The 19,716-nt window shown below is 45.1% G+C and overlaps 2 pseudogenes; both read right to left on the bottom strand.

The window, feature by feature from the left end:
- Window positions 1-19,716, bottom strand: part of LOC142091706 (von Willebrand factor A domain-containing protein 5A-like) — a 521,312-nt pseudogene that overhangs the window by 5,697 nt on the left and 495,899 nt on the right.
- Window positions 1,671-19,716, bottom strand: part of LOC142091600 (epimerase family protein SDR39U1-like) — a 334,998-nt pseudogene continuing 316,952 nt past the window's right edge.

Raw genomic sequence — 19,716 nt, 5'->3', positions numbered from 1 at the left:
CAGCTGGGAGCAAGCCTTGCAGGGCCTTTCTACAGGTTAAAGAGATCCTACAGTGGAGCAAATCCTACTGATTTGAAAGGGCTTAATGCTCACCGCAGCGCACTGCTGCACCATATGTTAGCGAGGACCCTCCTCCCTGCCCCTCATGCTCCCCATGCCTTGTTCAAGGACTCCAGCTTGCAGACATAAAGGTTTAACAACTACAGGGTTTGTATTAGGGGAGACAACCTCTCCCCAAACACCCCCAGATCACATCTTCCTTCAGGCCTCTTACTCCTTGTCCTGGTCACTGTGGCACCTATTCAAGAAGCCTCCTTCCTGCAGCCCTGTCATCTCCATTCATGTCACTTCCACTGAGGTGCCGTGAACATGTACAGGACTCAGCCCAACAAAGGAAAGAAACCGTGGCACTCAGCTCTACATGAGCTCAGGGACACAAACCAGTTGCTTAACCTTGCTTATCTGGTGACTTTTGGTGCTGCAGAATGTTCAAGTCGCCTGTATAGGACTGTTGTATGCAACTGGAAGAATCTTGCATCCTTTGTGACAGGGGCTGGCGGCCAGCTGGGGCACCTAAGGATGTCTCAAATGGCTCTAGGTCCCATTGCACAGACACCTGAATCACCCTGACTGTGTGAAGTAAAGGGCTGAGAGTTGTCAGGGAGCCAGGATGGCAAGCAGAATAAACTACCCAGCAAGAGAAAGTAAAAAGGAGGTATGTCCTTGTGAGTTGAGGTCTGCGGAGTTTCCAACCACAGACAGCATGCAGTGGTAAACACATTTCACTCTACAGTGGTCTTTGTTATCAGATCTGTGTAAAGGTGAGAACAAACAGGAAGCCCAATTTTCAAGTTCTTTTCATTTTATCATTTGAACAAGCCTTTCCATTATTTGGGGCACTAGTGTGTATTTGAACCAAAGAGATGCCGTGTGGATCTGAGAAGAAATCTCTGGACAAGTCCTACATGTGTGGATATGGCCAGTGCTCTCCAAAGTATCTCATCAGTGTGAACGCATGGTCATCCATGCCCAGAGAGTTGTTCTCGGAGGGCAGGATTAACTTCCGGGAGTAGATCAAAAGATCATATGGAGTCTGGTGAACCTTGTTCAGCTTGTAAATAAGGAATGTAAACTTTTTAAGGACACGTCAAGCCCGAGACATGATTTACTAGTAATCACAGGCCAACTAAAAGTCTCAGACTCTCTCTGGAGATAACAAGTGGGCTTTGAAACTTTAACCAGAATCTCTGTAGAGTTCCAGAGCTAGATTAGACTGCAGCCATGCCAAGGACTAGCCAAGCCAGGGTAGAGCACCAAGGCTAAGGGGAGGCCTAAACACTGCAACGGAACTGAAGCCTGGCCACAGATGGGTTACCTGCGTAGGCAGATATCAAATATTGCAAGGTTAGAGACGGGCTTCAGTTTGAGATAAAGGCTGGGAAATTCAGTTGCCTCAACCTAGGTGCTTTTTACCACCTGGGATGCTCCAGCCATCCAGACAAGCTTGGCAGGTAGCAAAGCCTTCTGGAGCATCAGCTGAGGGTTGTCTGAAATACCCTATAGTGCCAAGTATGTTAGAAAACCGTACGAGATGACTAAATCCCTGCCTAAGACAGCTGAAGCATTCAAACTCCAGAGCTGTGAGTGGAAAGAAAGAAAGCAGGATAATGGGTAAGAAAAGCATCTCTGCAGTTCAGAGAACACCTAATGGCACAGTGTACAATTTCTTCTAACAACTCAGCATCAGCACCAGACCTGGACAATGAAAACCAAAGTATACAGTGGGTGGGACTCATCACCCCAACATCTGGTATTCCAGAGTACGTCTCAACTAATAGAGTCACTGGTCAGAAACAGGAATGCCTCTGGCAACCAATCTTTCAACAACTCCACCTCAAGAGATGACGCCACCCTTTGGTCTGTAACTGCACTTGAACACTACTTCAGCTGTACTCCCTGTACTCCTTGCAGGGCCCTCTTAGGGTTCGTCACAGACCCAGCAGGTCTTTTGACATTAACTGGATCACAAGAACTACAGTATCCTCAGGGTTACTTGAGCAGTAAAGGTTGTTTATTTCTTCAGCAAAGTTTGAGGAACTTCTTGTAATGCCAAAATTTGGTCCCCTTTTTTTGCAATGTGTAAAAACATGTCTACGTATTTTCTTTCTAAAAGATTCTTTTTATAATGTTATTCCACCCACGACCATTCTTATTTTTTCTGCTTTCAATAACAATGCACACAAATGTTCATGAAGTAAGGGCGTGCATGGAGTTTCAGTAATTAACTAAAGTTTAAACATGATTGATGTGAGTTTGAGGGCTCTGGCCTGTTCCAGTCTGTTTTAAGATGTAAAATTCAGTTGCCAATGTGTAAAATACATGTATTTATACAGTCAAAGTATAGACATCTATAGAACATAATTTAGGAAAAATTAATCATTTTAATGTAAATAGTAGTCACACAAAAATAAGCAGCTTCTTGCCATTTTGACTGATAATGGGAAACAAAGTAACAGAGAAAATAAATTTTAAAGACAAATAGGAAAACTACTTGTAAAGATCTTATTTCAGACTGAAAATTCTGTGTCCTGGTTTCTGCTGGGATAGAGTTAATTTTCTTCCCAGCAGCTGGTATAGTGCTGTGTTTTGGATTTATTATGAGAAGAATGTTGATAACACACTGATGTTTTCATTGTTGCTAAGCAGTGCTTACGGTACTCAAGGACTTTTCAGCTTCCCATGCTCTGCCAGGTGCACAAGGAGTTGGGAGGGGGCACAGCCAGGACAGCTAACCCAACTGGCCAAAGGGATATTCCATACCACATGACGTCATGCTTAGTATATAAGCTGGGGGGGAGTTGGCCGGGGGGGGCAGTGATCGCTGCTTGGGGAGTGGCTGGGCGTTGGTCAGCAGGTGGTTGCATCACTTGTTCTTTTTCCCTGGGTTTTGTTCCCTTCCCCCCCCTCATTGTTTTACTTTTCATTACATCATCATCATCATCATCATCATCATTAGTAGTATTAGTATTAGTATTAGTAGTGGTATTAGTATTGGTATTGGTATTGGTATTGGTATTGGTATTGGTATTAGTATTAGTATTAGTATTAGTATTAGTATTATTTTATTGTATTATATTTCAAGTATTAAACTGTTCTTATCTCAACCCACGGATTTTCTTACATTTGCTCTTCAGATTCTCTCCCCCATCCCACCAGGGGCAGGGCGGGAGGCCGAGCCAGCGGTGATGTGGTGCTTAGTTGCCGATTGGGGTTAAACCATGACATTTTGTTTTCACTCTGTTCTAGTTGTGTCATAGTCTGAAAATCTGCAAAACATATGAGATGTTGTGGACTGTTAATGGTAAATTCCCAAATGCAGTAGTGCCAAGGGACACTTGTTATTCCAGCAGGAAAAGTAAACAGTGGGACAACTGACTCATCTCATATTATTTCCAGATGGAGGTTCATCTTTCAGCAGTACACGGGCAGGCAGAGCAGAGGCACAACCATCTGGAGAAGGTTTATGCACTGGAAGACCTGATTCAGCTACAGAGCGAAAGCGCTTCAAGTGGGGGTGCATCATATTGTTGAGGAATTTTTGTGGTACCCCTCGAGTCGAATTAAACACATTTGTGCTTAAATGCAAAAGAAAAAATTAATGAACAATGCATTGGGCAGAGTCCTACCGCAATACGCAGTTCTACATGGAGTCTGCCAAGATGCGTCACAAGCAGATTTTTATATCCACTTGCACCAGCACCGATCCTGTGAGCGGTCGCATGGGGCACCTCAGCCCAGCCACGGGTCCATCCCCCAGCCCAGCTCTGCTGCCCAAAGGTGGCCCCCGAGCTTGGGCCCCTGAGCCCTCCCATTCCAGGATGGCTACAAGACAACGCTGAGGCTGTTTCTTATCTCATCACCAGGGGAAACTTCACTCCCTGGCAAGGAGTCTTCTGTCTCTGGCATCCCTGCTTCCAGCCAGTTTAACCCCTTCTTGTAGCTGGGTCTTCTTGCCCTCTGTGCCAGATCATTCCCTGGTCACAAATTACCACTGCTGAGCAGTTACAATTAGAATTTCCCCTTTGATATCAGGGAAGGCTGAAATCAATTTCTAAGAGGTAAATCAGATTCATTTTGGTCAAAATAGAAAAGATTATTTTATAACTCTCTTCTATCCTCTAAGATTGGTCCAGGATGAAGATACTAGGATGGACATTAATGCACAAAGGATATGAAGAAAATTACAGCAGGCAGGATGAATAGGTAGACAAACAGGCATGCTGTCAGTCTGTTAGATATTCACTGTAGTGTAACTGAATACCAAATTTCCTTAGGTATTTTTTTACTTTCCATTCGTACAGTATATTTTGGGATAAGAAGGGCAGAAATTCTACTGATAGCCTTAGCAGTCTGCCTGTAAGAATTACAAATGCAAACTGTCCTGCAGCAAGGTAGGTGGGAAAATTTCCCTGATCTTTTCTATTGAAATATGGTTCATGAAACAGGAATAATTTTTATTCTCTTTTGAAGTGTTACTCTTTTGGATATTCTATCTGAATGAAATAAAGATATTTCAATACGATTGTCCAGAACTGAGACAGTAGTCTGTGGTCGAGAGAGAGAGAGAGAGAAATCCTCTTACATTATAGTTCATCTCAATTACTTTGAACCCTGACTCTGGGATTAATGTGTCCAGATATATGTGTCTACACTGAGGTCAATTGTGTGTGCAACAATATTTAATTTAACAAGTAACACCAGGTCCCTGGCAGATCACTTTCTTGTTCCTCAGCCTTGTGTTCTTTTAGCTTCTGAAGGAACTCTTTAACAGATAGAACCCGAAAAAAAAAAACCCCAAACAAAAAAGAACAAAAGAACCCCAACCCCTAAAAACAGAAAGAAAGGAAAAAAAGGAGAGAGGAGAGAAGAGAGGAAGAGAAAGAAGAGAAATTGATACTTTTAATAACTATCAGTGCATTAAAATAAAAACTACATTTCTTCTCATGATTTCTTTCAGTATCCGTTATATTTCCTAGGATGGTATTTGTCATCTTGGGTGATGAAATGGTCACCCACCCGAGAATGCTTCTTTTCCTTTTTTCTTTTGGCTGAAGGTTTCTAAATCATCACTTGTTTCTGTTGGCTGGAATATCACTTTCTGACCCTACAGGTTTCCAAAAATACTGCCAAGTGAGATAAACCATACCTTTCAACATCTTCCTCAATATTCTTCTGGATATTTCATTTTTTTATCAAGTTCAGTATCCACAAACACTCGTCAATCTGTCCTGTTCTTAGAAAATGAATATTACAGTTTTCCACTGGTTGTATTGGTCTGGTATGGTCTAGGTCATCAAAACATCCTGCTGCAGTTCTGTGTGATACTTTCCAAACCTAAGGAAACAATTCTGTTACAAAATTTGCATAAGAGAAAAAAAAAAAATACAATAATGTCTCCCTGTGTCTAAAATGCCACAAGAAGCTCCATAATTCCATGTTCCGTGTCCATATCAAGGTCATTGGGAGTGCCAAAAATGGTGACAGCAAATCAGAAAATGGTAGTGCGGTTGGAATGGGCTACTCATCCACAAGGTATTCCCTACCCAATTCTGTAACTAGGGACATTTAAGGACATTGGGGGGTACCCAGAGTTCCAGAAGGACTTTGGGAAGGAACCCTACAACGCTGCATCAGGAATCAGGACCATGTCTCCAACGCCCAGAGAACCTGAGAGTACCAGAGGGAACCCAGTTGCCTTCAGCAGGAAGCCTTTTCCATCTCATAACTATTGAGTGAGTCACAATCCCAAGGTTCGTTCCAACAAGGACACTGCAGTGTCTTCGGTAGCATTTAGCACTGAGTAAGGACATCCAATGCGCACATTTCATGAGAGAATCTCCATGGCAGCCACGGAATCTGAATTCACAGTGTTGTCCGTGGGGATTTAGTCACTGCCATGGCTGAGTTCAGAGAACACTTCATCCAGCCAGACGTTGTCTGCTTGGGCAGTGCTGAACAACCCTCAGCTGCAGTGACTGTGTTTGGAAGCTCTCCCATGACTAGAAGGGGCGTTTAGGCACCCACACCACATTAGGCATACCTAGAGTGCCATTTTAGTCCCTAAACACAGGTCTTGAACAATATTTTAGGGTATTGAAGACATCTGCACGGGGCTGGCAGCTATGACATATGATCTAGAGGAAATGTGTCCTTCTGGAGTGCTGGTAGCTGTAGACCAAATGAATACTGCCTGAATTCTTTGCTTTTTCTCTTGCTTTCCTGTCTTTCCCACTGCATGTTTAAGACCCATACTTTCACTTGTGTAAATAGACGGAATTAAGGCAATGTCTTAATGATGGCCCTAGGACCAGGGTGAAAAAGAATTCACCTCGGAAGTTGCTGCTGCAGTGGTAACTCCACACTTCCAGGCGCTGGAACACAAGCCAAAACTCCTAAACTGTCAGCAGTCTGGTAAGCGGCCCAGGGAAACCCCCAGGAACAAGTCAGAATTTAGCATGAGCCAAAGTCTACTCCCAGCAGGCAATTTGGGTGGGGCATCTCAATTTTGGCGGCTAGCAGAGTTTGGGAAAATGGATGTGGCCAGCAGGAACAGGCTACAAATAAGATTTAGAAACATTGCCAGGGCACGTAGGAACAGTGTTAGGAAAGCCAGCGCTCACCTCAAGTTCAGCTTTGCAAGGGATGTCAAGGGCGCAAGAAGAACTTCTATTGCTACATTAGCTGTAAAAGGAAGAAAAAGGAAAATGTGGGAAACTGTTTTAACAATTATGATATGTGTAAATGTGAACAGCGGTGTCTGGATTTGCAAGACTGTCTGCGGTACTGATGGAGAACTGTAGAGGGAGCCAAATGATGCGGTTTTGTTCCTGTTGTCTGCGGTTGTGGTCCCCGGAACAAACAGGCTGGAGCGTCCCACCACAACACAGAGGGAATTTGTGGATTTATGGGAGCCGAGGAGTGAATGACGTTTGCCTCATTGTGGACAGTCGGAACTTGGAAGTCAGGAATGGAGTGAAGACTTACGTGATTCACGCCCTGGTTGCACCCCGTGCATCTAGAGGGACTCTGGAATGTGACAAGTAAAGGTCAGCCACAGTGCAGCTAAAAAATAACAATGCTGCAAATCTAGACATGTAGCAGAGAAAATCGTGCCTGATGAGTGTAGTGGCCAGGGATGTCTCAAGGAGCTGTGGAAAGAGCTGTCTTCTGGAGGTGTTCCTCTTGCTCCAGGACTGTAGCTAGAGTCAACATGACTACTTCAGACTTATGTATCATCTTTGCTGTACTATAGATTGAAAAGAAAATCCTTAGGCCAGTTCTTGGGGTCTAGTTGTGACCATTCCGGCAGCCAGGATGGAATGAACTCTGTTTAGCTTCTGGAATTCATGTAAATCCTTATACCCGTCTTATACCTTGAATCTTTCCAATCATGGGGCATCCACAACTTCTCTGGGCAACCTCTTCCAGTGTCTCACCACCCTCTTGGTAAAAAATGTCTTCCTTATGTCTAGTTTAAATCTACCTTCTTTCAGTTTAAAACTGTTGCCCCTTGTCCTGTCGCTACAGACCCTGTTAAAGAGTCTTTCTGTCTTGCCTATAGCCCCCTGTGTATAGTGAAAGGCCGCAGTAAGGTCTCCCCAGAGCCTTCCCCTCTCCATGCTGAATAACCCCAACTCTTTCAGCCTGTCTTGATAGGAGAGGTGTTCCAGCCCCCTGATCATTTCCGTGGCCTTACTCTGGACCCATTCCAGCAGGTCCATGTCTTTCTTGTACTGGAGGCCCCAGAGCTGGATGCAGTACTGTAGGTGGGGTCTCACCAGAGCGGCGCAGAGGGGCAGAATCACCTCCCTCTATCTGCTGGCCACGCTTCTTTTGATGCAGCCCAGGATATGGCTGACTTTCTGGGCTGTGAGTGCACATTGCCTGCTCAGTTTTTCATCCACCAGTATCCCCAAGTTCTTCTCCGCAGGGCTGCTCTCAACCCATTCATCCCCTGTATTGATATTGGAGATTGCCCCAACCCAGGTGCAGGACCTTGGCTTGGCCGTGTTGAACTTCATGTGCCCAGCTCTCGCTCACCAGATGATTCTGTTAAGTGTGTCACGAGTGAGTGGTTTAGAGGCCACTTAAAGAATCACCGTCAAAGAAATTAGCAGAAAGTGATTTTAATAGAGATTTATAAAGGTGCGACCTAATAGAAATCGATGGCAAGTTTCACTCTATTACTTATTACATGAGTGAAACATATAAGGAAAATCATCTAAGGGTTTATATTTCAGGGACAGTAGATTTCATTCACAATTTAGCAACACTTAATTATCAACTAATCATTAACAAACTTTAGTAACGCCTAATCATTAACTATTCAATATTTGCAAAGTAGGTTAGTAAGTCTACTACAATCACAACTTAATTACAGATTATGCTTACTATTAGTTCACACACACAGAGAAACATATATATATAAAAAAATATACAGAAGGTATACCTGTTAAAAATTCCCCTCGATTTCAGTGAAGAAATATTCACGTCGAATGTCTAGGCATTCCCTCTCAACGGGCGAAGGGTTGAGCTTCGAAAGGGACTCACCCAGGACCCAGTGGTCCTCCGAATATCGCAGGCCCGAAAGATTGCAAGCTCTGAGAGGCTCCCACTCAGAGGGAGATGCTGGGTGCAGCCGCTGCGGTCCAGGAGAGCTCAAAGGGCCTCACTTAGGACCACCGTTTATAGGTTGGCAAGCTGGTTGGCTTTAGTCATCCGTAAATTTCCATCCTGGCCACAGTCCCAGGTGGTAATTACTAAAGAATTCTCAAGGTTTCGGTGTTGTTCTGCTGGACACCCGGGCCAGACAGTAGGAGTATGTTCCCAGCCTCAGCTGTGCAGAGTTTCTGATACAGTCAAGGAGTGCTCAACTGCCAGACTCAATACACCAAGGCCAAGGTTTCATGGAAATTTCTGAGATCAACAAGCGGCCCAGATCAACAAGTGGCCTAGGGAAGAAAGGGGGGGAGGGGTATGAATGCACCACCACAATCCACCCCGTGACTGAAGTCAATCCATCTTGATCACAGAGTGGCAGTGTGGTCGCCTCTTGCCTCTGTGCCTATAAACAGATCAATGTCATATTCCAATTGTAATTTGAGGGAAATTTTTGGTTGGTATACTTAATTATTAATATACTTAACTGTTAAGGTTTTATTAAGTATAATTAAGCAATGTTATATATGTGAGGAGGTTTTGGTATTAGTGCCATTTGTTTAGTTATTTTCCACACTTTAACACATAGAATAATATTCAACAATAAGCATAGCAGAATAGAAATTAATAAAATTGTCATGGGATGTAAAACCCAATTCAAAGTTCCTGTTGCTGTTGGTGACCATCCAAATAAAACATCCCACCAGTGATGTTCTCCATCCTTCTTCACCTTTTCTAGGACATGATGTATCTTCTCTGCATCATGATGGACCGTAATCAGAGTTGTTTGTCCGTTGTTTCGAATCTGGTTTAGCAATTGACTTAGGTCATCATGTTGTAACAGTTTTCGTACTAATGTAAGATTCATTCCAATGGGGGTAGGTAGTAGATCTTGATAAGATGTATAGCTTGATTGTAGCAACTGATGGGTTGTAACAGGAGCTGAATAGTTGAAGTCGCATCCCATAATCTTAGTAAAATTACAAATACAGATATTTGAGTGGTTAGATGTTTCCACAATTACGTTATCTATAAATATAGAATCACAAAGAGTTCTCATGCAAACACATCCATGTCCAACATATATAAGTACAGTTTCAGGGGTTTCATCAGGATGTATTTCAAAATTACAAACATTTTGTTCAGTGTCAAGACAAATGTCTTGAGCTTTGATGGTATTGCTTTCACAAATAAATCCCTGTTGTTCTCACATAACACATGCATCAACATCAATAGTTTGCCATTTATTCCCATTTTTTTGGGCCCATACTCTATGTTCTAATGGATAGAGTACCATTCCATTGTGATTTAATCCCAGCGCAATGATTGGGTATATGATATATACCGAAGCATTGCGTATTGTCAAAACAAAAGCTGTGACTTTGCTGTCAGTGGAGTCATAAGTAAAATTGACTAGACGCCACCAAGATTGAAATTCTTTTTCAAATTTAGTTGCATTATCCCAAACTACCTTTCGGAGTTCAGTGGGCAAGGTGCCCTCATCACCTTCTCTTATAATAGCTGCCACAGTAGACTGTATCCATAATTGAGCCCGGATGCAGCTAAGAGCTAGAGAAATGTTATTTTGAATTATGCCAAATGTGTTTGTGATTAGTTGGTGGTCCTTTTCATTGATTCTTTCCCATGTAGGCAATATATTAGCCAAAAGCCACTGGCTTGTTCCTAATGCTGTCATAGAAGATCGTAATGGGTGTTCTAATTTATGTAAATCACTTGTTGCCGAATTTATTTTGTTTACTTAAAACTTCAGCATCCATGCTGTTCAATATTCCTAGTCCCGTTCCCAGGATGCCAGTTACATCTCTCCTTGATACTTTTGGAGAGGTGAGGGTTCATCCATGTAGCCACGCTAACCATCCTGTAAAAGACGTATTCAGGAATGGTGAGCAAGCAGGTTTAATTGTAGAGATATCAACTTGCATTGATAGCTCCACTCATTTTAGAGACCACGATGGATTAAATAGCACTTGCTGTTGTCCTATGTTCTTGATTATATAGGGATCAATGTTATAAATGTGAGGAGACAGTTTGATAGGAAGCTGAGTTGGTGAATATGGTTGTGCGGTATCAATCCTGGATTGAAAACCTAAGCTAGAATGAGAGTTAGGGTTTGTCCAAAGACACCTTACAAGTACTGAATGGGATATAGTAAAAGTATACCAGCATTTGTGTTTAAAAGGACAGGTATGTATGTTGTCTTTTCCTTCAATGTTGTTTACAACAATGTGTAAGGTTGTTGTCATACATTTAGTATGATTTTCAATTTGGCATCCTATCGAAATGGTGTCTCCTTTGGTTCCCTTTAAGGTTGGAATTTGTTGGTTTTCATTTTCATCTTTAATAATCCATTCCTGCCTATGAAAGGTGATGTTATTGTGCAGTGCTATTGCAGATAAATTTAGATTAGATGTAGGTATGTTAAAAGGCACATATGCATCAATCCACGGCCATCCTGTCGTACACAAATTCCAAATTTTTCATTCACTAATCATAAAATCAAACAATAGTTCTACACCACGATTACCCCTGTCGTGGTTTCATCTGGCAGGCAGCCAAATACCACGCAGCCGCTCGCTCAATCCCCCCGCCCCTCCAGTGGGACGGGGAGAGAATCGGAAGGGTAGGAGTGAGAAAAACTCGTGGGTTGAGATAAAGACAGTTTAATAGAACAGAAGAGGGAAAATAATAATAATAATAATGATAGAATATACAAAATGAGTGATACGTAATGCAATTGCTCACCACCCGTGCTGACCGATAACCAAGTAGCGATCGGTACTTCCTGGATCACGCCTACCCTTCATATACTGAGCATGACGTCACATGGTATGGAATACCCCGTTGGCTAGCTGGGCTGGCTGTCCTGATTATGTTCCCTCCCATCTTGTGTACCTAGCTCAGTCAGTAGGCACGGGAGCTGTCCTTGGACTAGGAGGGCACTTAGCAACAACTGAAAACATCCGTGTGTTATCAACATTCTCCTCATACTAAATCCAAAACACAGCACTAGGAAGAAATTTAACCCTATCCCAGCCAAAACCAGGACAGTATCTACACCTTATTCCATACCATTTACATTATGCTTAGGTCTCACATTTTTCGATACATTTCAATTAATCACCACTATCTTTTATATATATATATATATAGATATATAATACATATACATACATATATACATATAATACATATACATACATATATATACATAAATATATACAAATGTCCATTGAGTTCTTTTAGTCCACAACTTTGGGCTCCATCTGTCATAACAGTCTTTCAGGGCCAGAAGGATGGTGTGTAGTGTTGGGCGGTTGCATCCTGAAGCCAGTTCTCATTTCGGTACTGCTGCACTCGTTCAGTTCTATCATCGTTGCACTTTGCTCGGTTTCATCGGAGTTAGTTCATTCTTCATTAATCTGGGTGATTTTCACTGCTATACCATTGATAGCAACCATAGAAATAATGATATACAATATTGTATAACAATTGACATCATAAAATTCAGTTCATTGGCTATTTTCACCCAAAATCAAATCCCCTTGAGGTACACACCGGACTTGCCCATCCTTTCGCATCACCCACCAAGTGTACCCAGGTCCCTGAGCAAAAGCAATCCCACGGATGGGTTTTCGCTTGCCAGAGGCAGGAGTAACCCAGACTGTCTTCCCCAGCATATTCCTCATATGCACGACAGGGACTTTATCCCCCTCTACAGTACGTAAAAGTCTTGATTGGGCAGGGCCAGCTCGATTAACAGACCCCCTAGTGTTGACTAACCATACTACACTAAATGTGTATCCCAATGCTTGAATGTCCCACCACCCATTGCCCTCAGTGTTGTCTTTAGCAGCCCGTTGTATCGTTCAATTTTCCCAGAGGCTGGTGCATGGTAGGGGATGTGATAGACCCACTCAATGCCATGCTCTTTGGCCCAGGTGTCTATGAGTGTGTTTCGGAAATGAGTCCCCTTGTCTGACTCAATTCTTTCTGGGGTGCCATGTCGCCATAGGACTTGCTTTTCAAGGCCCAGGATGGTGTTCCGGGCAGTGGCATGGGGCACAGGGTATGTTTCTAGTCAGCCGGTGGTTGCTTCCACCATGGTGAGCACATAGTGCTTGCCGTGGCGGGTTTGTGGGAGTGTGATATAATCAATCTGCCAGGCCTCCCCATATTTGTATTTCAACCATCGTCCTCCATACCAAAGAGGCTTTACTCGCTTGGCTTGTTTGATTGCAGTGCACGTTTCACATTCATGGATAACCTGTGCAATAGCGTCCATGGTTAAGTCCACCCCTCAATCACGAGCCCATCTATATGTTGCATCTCTTCCTTCATGGCCTGAGGCATCATGGGCCCACTGAGCTATAAATAATTCACCCTTATGTTGCCAGTCCAGATCCACCTGAGCCACTTCAATCTTAGCAGCCTGGTCCACCTGCTGGTTGTTTTGATGTTCTTCAGTGGCCCGACTGTTGGGTACGTGAGCATCTACGTGACGTACTTTTACAGTCAGGTTCTCTACCCAGGCAGCAATATCTTGCCACAATGCGGCAGCCCAGATGGTTCTGCTTCCACTGCTGCAACCACCCCCACAGGGCATTTGCCACCATCCATGAGTCAGTATAGAGATAAAGTACCGGCCATTTTTCTCGTTCAGCAATGTCCAAGGCCAGCTGGATGGCTTTCACCTCTGCAAACTGGCTCGATTCACCTTCTCCTTCAGCAGTTTCTGCCACTTGGCGTATAGGACTCCATACAGCAGCTTTCCACCTCCGATGCTTTCCCACAAGGCGACAGGACCCATCAGTGAACAGGGCATATTGCTTCTCGTTTTCTGGTAGTTTGTTATACAGTGGGGCCTCTTGAGCACGTGTCACCTCCTGCTCTGGGGATATTCCGAAATCTTTGCCTTCTGGCCAGTTCGTGATCACCTCCAAGATTCCTGGGCGACTGGGGTTTCTTACTCGGGCCCATTGTGTGATCAGTGCGACCCACTGACTCCACGTAGCATCGGTTGCATGATGTGTAGAGGGGACGCTCCCTTTGAACATCCAGCCCAGCACCGGCAGTCGGGGTGCCAGGAGGAGCTGTGCTTCAGTACCAACCACTTCCGAAGCAGCTTGAACCCCTTCATATGCTGCCAATATCTCCTTCTCAGTTGGAGTGTAACGGGCCTCGGATCCTCTGTATCCCCAGCTCCAGAACCCTAAGGGTCGACCTCAAGTCTCCCCTGGTGCTTTCTGCCAGAGGCTCCAGGTAGGACCATTCTCCCCAGCTGCGGTGTAGAGCACATTCTTCACATCTTGTCCTGCCTGGACTGTCCCAAGGGCTACTGCATGAACTCTCTCCTGTTTAATTTGTTCAAAGGCTTGTTGTTGCTCAGGGCCCCATTTGAAGTCATTCTTCTTCCTGGTCACGTGATAGAGAGGGCTTACGATCTGACTGTAATCTGGAATATGCATTCTCCAAAAGCCCACAACGCCTAAGAAAGCTTGTGTTTCCCTTTTGCTAGTTGGTGGGGACATGGCTGTTATTTTGTTGATCACATCTGTTGGGATCTGACAACATCCATCTTTCCATTTTATTCCTAAAAACTGCATCTCCTGTGCAGGTCCCTTGACCTTACTTTGTTTTATGGCAAAACCGGCCTTCAGAAGGATTTGGACTATTCTCTCCCCTTTCTCAAAAACTTCTTCTGCTGTGTTGCCCCATACGATGATGTCATCAATGTATTGCAGGTGTTCTGGAGCCTCACCCTGTTCCAGTGCGGTGTTGTTTAGTCCATGGCAAATGGTAGGGCTGTGTTTCCACCCCTGGGGCAGTCGGTTCCAGGTGTACTGGACGCCCCTCCAAGTGAAAGCAAACTGTGGCCTGCACTCTGCCGCCAAAGGGATTGAGAAGAAGGCATTAGCAATGTCAGTTGTGGCGTACCACTTGGCTGCCTTCGACTCCAGTTCGTATTGAAGTTCTAGCATGTCTGGCACGGCAGCACTCAGTGGCGGCGTGACTTCGTTCAGGCCACGGTAGTCTACTGTTAGTCTCCACTCTCCATTAGACTTTCGCACTGGCCATATGGGACTGTTGAAGGGTGAGCGAGTCTTGCTGATCACTCCTTGGCTCTCCAGTTGACGAATCAGCTCATGGATAGGGATAAGGGAATCTCGGTTGGTGTGATATTGTCGCCCGTGCACTGTCGTGGTAGCGATTGGTACCTGTTGTTCTTCAACCCTCAACAACCCCACAACAGAAGAGTCCTCCGAGAGACCAGGCAAGATGGACAGCTGTTTAATTTCCTCCGTCTCCAAGGCAGCTATACCAAAAGCTCACCGGTACCCTTTTGAGTCCTTGAAATACCCTCTCCTGAGGTAGTCTATGCCAAGGATGCACGGAGCCTCTGGGCCAGTCACAATGGGGTGCTTCTGCCACTCATTCCCGGTCAGGCTCACTTCGGCCTCCAATATGGTTAACTCTTGGGATCCCCCTGTCACTCCAGAAATACAAATGGGTTCTGCCCCTTTATAGTTTGATGGCATCAGGGTACACTGCACCAGTGTCTACTAGAGCCTTATACTCCTGTGGCTCTGATGTGCCAGGCCATCGAATCCACACAGTCCAGTAAACCCGGTTGTCCCATTCCTCCACCCGGCCGGAGGCAGGGCCCCTCAAGTCCTGGTCATAATATCTGTTTCTCACTTCTTGCAAACATGAGTCAAGAATTCCTTCATTACAATCCAAAGTAAGATCAGCCCTTCTACTCTGTCTGGGGAACTGTTCACTGGAAACTGGACTGTCGTGAGACAGGTTTTTCCTGAAAACTGGAGCAGCATTTTTCCTGAGAGAACCCCCTTGTGTGATTTTTTTTCCTTGCAACTCACGTACACATGCCTCTAGGGTCAAGGTAGGTTTTCCATCCCACTGCCTCATGTCCTCTCCGTGGTCACGCAGGTAAAACCACAGGGTGCCCCATGGTGTGTACTTTCTATATCCTCTCTCTTGAGCAGAAGAACGCTGACCCTTAATGGCTGAGATACTGGTCCGTACAGGTGGAGAATAGGACCTATCGTCTTTTAGTTGCTGGACCTCCCGGGACAGTTTCTCCACAGCTGAGACAAGGAAGGAGGAGACAGTTTCTTCATATTCCCAGAGATTGCTAACCAACTTATCTACCTTTGGGGTTGGGTGGTTTCCATCTCGTTTATGAGTTCTTCCTCTTCCTCCTCCTCTCCTCGTGATGGCCCTGCTCTTCCGCCATCCCTTTCTAAACGGCCTGACCTCCGTTTCCAAGATTTCCTCTTCTGTACAGGAGCAATACGAGCAAGGGTTGGTCCTCTGGTTCAGCTGTAGTGCCTATTGCTGGGGTTTGGGTAGCTGCAGTGCTTGTCATGGGGATTGGAGTAACTGTAGTGACTGTTGCTGGAGCTTGAGTGGCTGCAGTGCCTGTCGCAGGGGTTGGAGAAGCTACGGTGACTGTTGCCGGGGTTTGAGTAGCCACAGGGGTTGTCGTGGGGGTTGGAGTAGTCGCAGTGCCTGTCGTGGGATTTTGAGTAGCCACCATGTCTGTAGCCACCCCCGAGACTCGCTGCTCCGCCCGCCCTGATGAGGCACCGCTGCTTGCCCTCCCTCTTTTCTTGTTCCTGAGGGTTGATCTCTGGACAGTATTCCTGAATAGTTGTTTAACCCTAAACAAGGCCTGAACTACATTCAGGAGACATAGTAGCAATATGAACATGCTTGTTTGAACATCCCAAGGATATTCAAAATTCTCAGGGAATATTGTGGACATCTTTGTGGAGAGGATAGAAGAAAAAGGAGTTTCTGGCGATATGGAAGGGAAGATGAACAAGTGGGAGAGAGTGTCCCATCCCGTCTCCCCCTTAAATTCATTCTCCGAGGAGAAAAAAGTGCAATTGCCAATAATTTCTAAGAGGTGGTTCCCGATGTACAGAAATGACGGCAGTGCCGAGTACAGATACCAGATTAGACTTACGACCAATGATTTTATCACCTCATAAAACAGCAGCGAAATGATAATCTTGGCCCAGTTCTGAATAATGATAAACAGCACAAAAGGGAACATATACTGCAAGCAAGGTATTACATGACCCAATATTGAGAGCCAGCCCCACAACTTTGACAGCCAATACATCAACATTGTGACCAATCGATATAATGGATGCTTATAACAATTTTGCCTTAACAGACTTTGGTCAGATCTATCGTTATCTCAACCCTTTGAGCCCCACGTTGGGCGCCAAAAAGGACTGTCGTGGTTTAATCTGGCAGGCAGCCAAATACCACGCAGCCGCTCACTCACTCCCCCTGCCCCCCCAGTGGGACGGGGAGAGAATCGGAAGGGTAGGAGTGAGAAAAACTCGTGGGTTGAGATAAAGACAACCCCAAAAGCAAAATGTGAGTACAGGTTGTGTGAAAGTGAAATTGTACCAACAATCTGGTTCTGGTGTCTTATAACAAGACTTCTCATTGGTTTTAGGTTTAGAGAAATTGGTGTAGTATATTTTAATTTTAGTGGATTTTTTGTGGGTAGATCCATTGATTACACGGCACCCTATTTTTATTTCTTCCCCTGGTGTGGCTTGAAGTGATAAAATTTGATGAATGTTATTATTATTGTGATATATCTTAATTTCTTTCTGGTGTAGTGTCTCCCATCTCCATTCATCTTTTGAATATGTCTCGTTCCCATGTATAACTAAAATAGCAAGGTTCAGGTTTGTCTTGTCTGTTGGTAGGGTTCCATACTTCCAGTGTAATTTAGTAGTGCATGGTCCCAGGGATCTTGTGTCTGAACTAAAAGGATTATACTTATCTCGACTAAAAGGAAAAATAAAATTGGGTTGGGGAGATGCTGCTGCTGTTGTTCTTGCCATCGGTATAGGTTCATGTTCTCCGGCCCACTCCAGCAGGTCCATGTCTTTCTTGTACTGGGGGCCCCAGAGCTGGATGCAGTACTGTAGGTGGGGTCTCACCAGAGCAGCGCAGAGGGGCAGAATCACCTCCCTCGACCTGCTGGCTACAATTCTTTTGATGCAGCCCAGGATACGGCTGACTTTCTGGGCTGTGAGTGCACATTGCCTGCTCAGTTTTTCATCCACCAGTATCCCCAAGTCCTTCTCCGCAGGGCTGCTCTCAACCCATTCATCCCCTGTATTGATATTGGAGATTGCCCCAACCCAGGTGCAGGACCTTGGCTTGGCCGTGTTGAACTTCATGTGCCCAGCTCTCGCTCACCAGATGATTCTGTTAAGTGCTAGGTAGACAAACCAAGCACAGATCCGTGCTACAGGACAGGGTTACCTGAAAGCTCTGGGCTGTACCTGACATGCTGCAAGGCCCTGAGTGAGCAGAAAAGAAACGAGGAAGCACAGATGAACTCTTCACAACTTCACACCTCTCTAGCACACTTGGAGAGGGAGACCAGGCTGTGATAATAACCCAGGTAATGGCAGCTTTGGACGTGGAGAAACTCTCAGCGGTTGACCTGAGGTGATGTAACCAATGAAGCCATTGACAGCTTATGTTGCATGTCTCTGTTAGAAAGTTTTAAATAGTGGAAACAATAACCTGCTGGGGAACCGCCCGCCTACACCCAGCACTGTGCCCAGACCTGTCCTCGCAGTGGAACCGCTACATGTAAAGGCCAGCTCACCAGCCAGGTCTGGACACCTCCAACAGCTGCAGCCCCTGTCCCGTTCCCTGGCTAGCTCAGTCAGTAGAGCATGAGACTCTTAATCTCAGGGCTGTGGCTTCAAGCCCCACATTGGGCACCAAAAAGGACTGTGGTGGTTTAACCCCACCTGGCAACTAAGCACCACACAGCTGCTCGCTCACTGCCCCGCATCGGGATGGGGGGAGAGAATGGGAAAGGTAAAAGTGAGAAAACTCGTGGCTTGAGATAAAAACAGTTTAATAATTGAAATAAAAGAATAATAATAAAAAACTGTAATGAAAAGGAAAATAACAAAGAGAGAGAAATAAAACCCAAGAAAGACAAGTGATGCAAATGAAAACAATTGGTCACCACCAACTTACCGATGCCCAGCCAGTCCCTGAGCAGTGGCCAGCCTTCCCCCTAGTTTTATGGCTGAGCGTGACATCCTATGCTATGGAATATCCCTTTGGTCAGTTGAGGTCAGCTGTCCCAGATGTGTCTCCTCCCAACTCCTTGTGTACCCCCAGCCTACTCGCTGGTGGGGCGGTGTGAGGGGCAGAAAAGGCCTTGACGCTGTGTAAACACCACTCAGCAATAACAAAAACATCCCTGTGTCATCAACACTGTTTTCAGCACAAACCCAAAACATAGCCCCATACTAGCTACCATGAAGAAAATTAACTCTATCTTAGCCAAAACCAGCACGTTCACACAGGGGGCTTGGACCAGAAGCCTTGAGTGGTGCATTCTCTGCACAGACGTGTTTGTATGAATAAAAATCAGTGTCCACCTGCTATAGCCATCCTGCTTGGTAAATAGGACCTAAAACGTATGCCACTGAGTGGTGGTGTTCCGTGCTTGCGGCTACCCCATCTCCAGTTGCCTCAGGACAGCTGTGCTGGGGACACCCTTGGGGCTGGAAGCCAGCCCATTTCCAGACCCCTTGATCTGAGCATGAGTCTGGATTTACACAAGAGGAGAAAGGTGAGAATCCATCCCTGGTCGCTTCTTGTCGGGGGAGCCTCTGGATTTACTGTGGTGTGAAAGCAAATGCCAGTTCTTCAGTCTCCATAAATAAGTATTTCCAATGTAGAGGTAATTGGTCCTGCCTGCAGGCAGCCAAGCTAGTTTTGTGCAGACCACAATTATACTGCAAGTCCTGACGTGGGGAGTGGTTGGCACAGTGCTGCAGCTGAAGAAGTATGGTCTTGGCATTGCAATTGGCAAGCCATAGACTTTGTGTTAGCACTGCAAGCCTTGGGACTTGTCTTGTTCTGCTTGGAGAATGACTCGATGATTGTTAC

This window comes from Calonectris borealis, chromosome 22 (assembly GCF_964195595.1).
Source record: "Calonectris borealis chromosome 22, bCalBor7.hap1.2, whole genome shotgun sequence".
Taxonomy (NCBI): Eukaryota; Metazoa; Chordata; class Aves; order Procellariiformes; family Procellariidae; genus Calonectris; species Calonectris borealis.
This window is presented reverse-complemented; position numbering and strand designations above follow the sequence as displayed.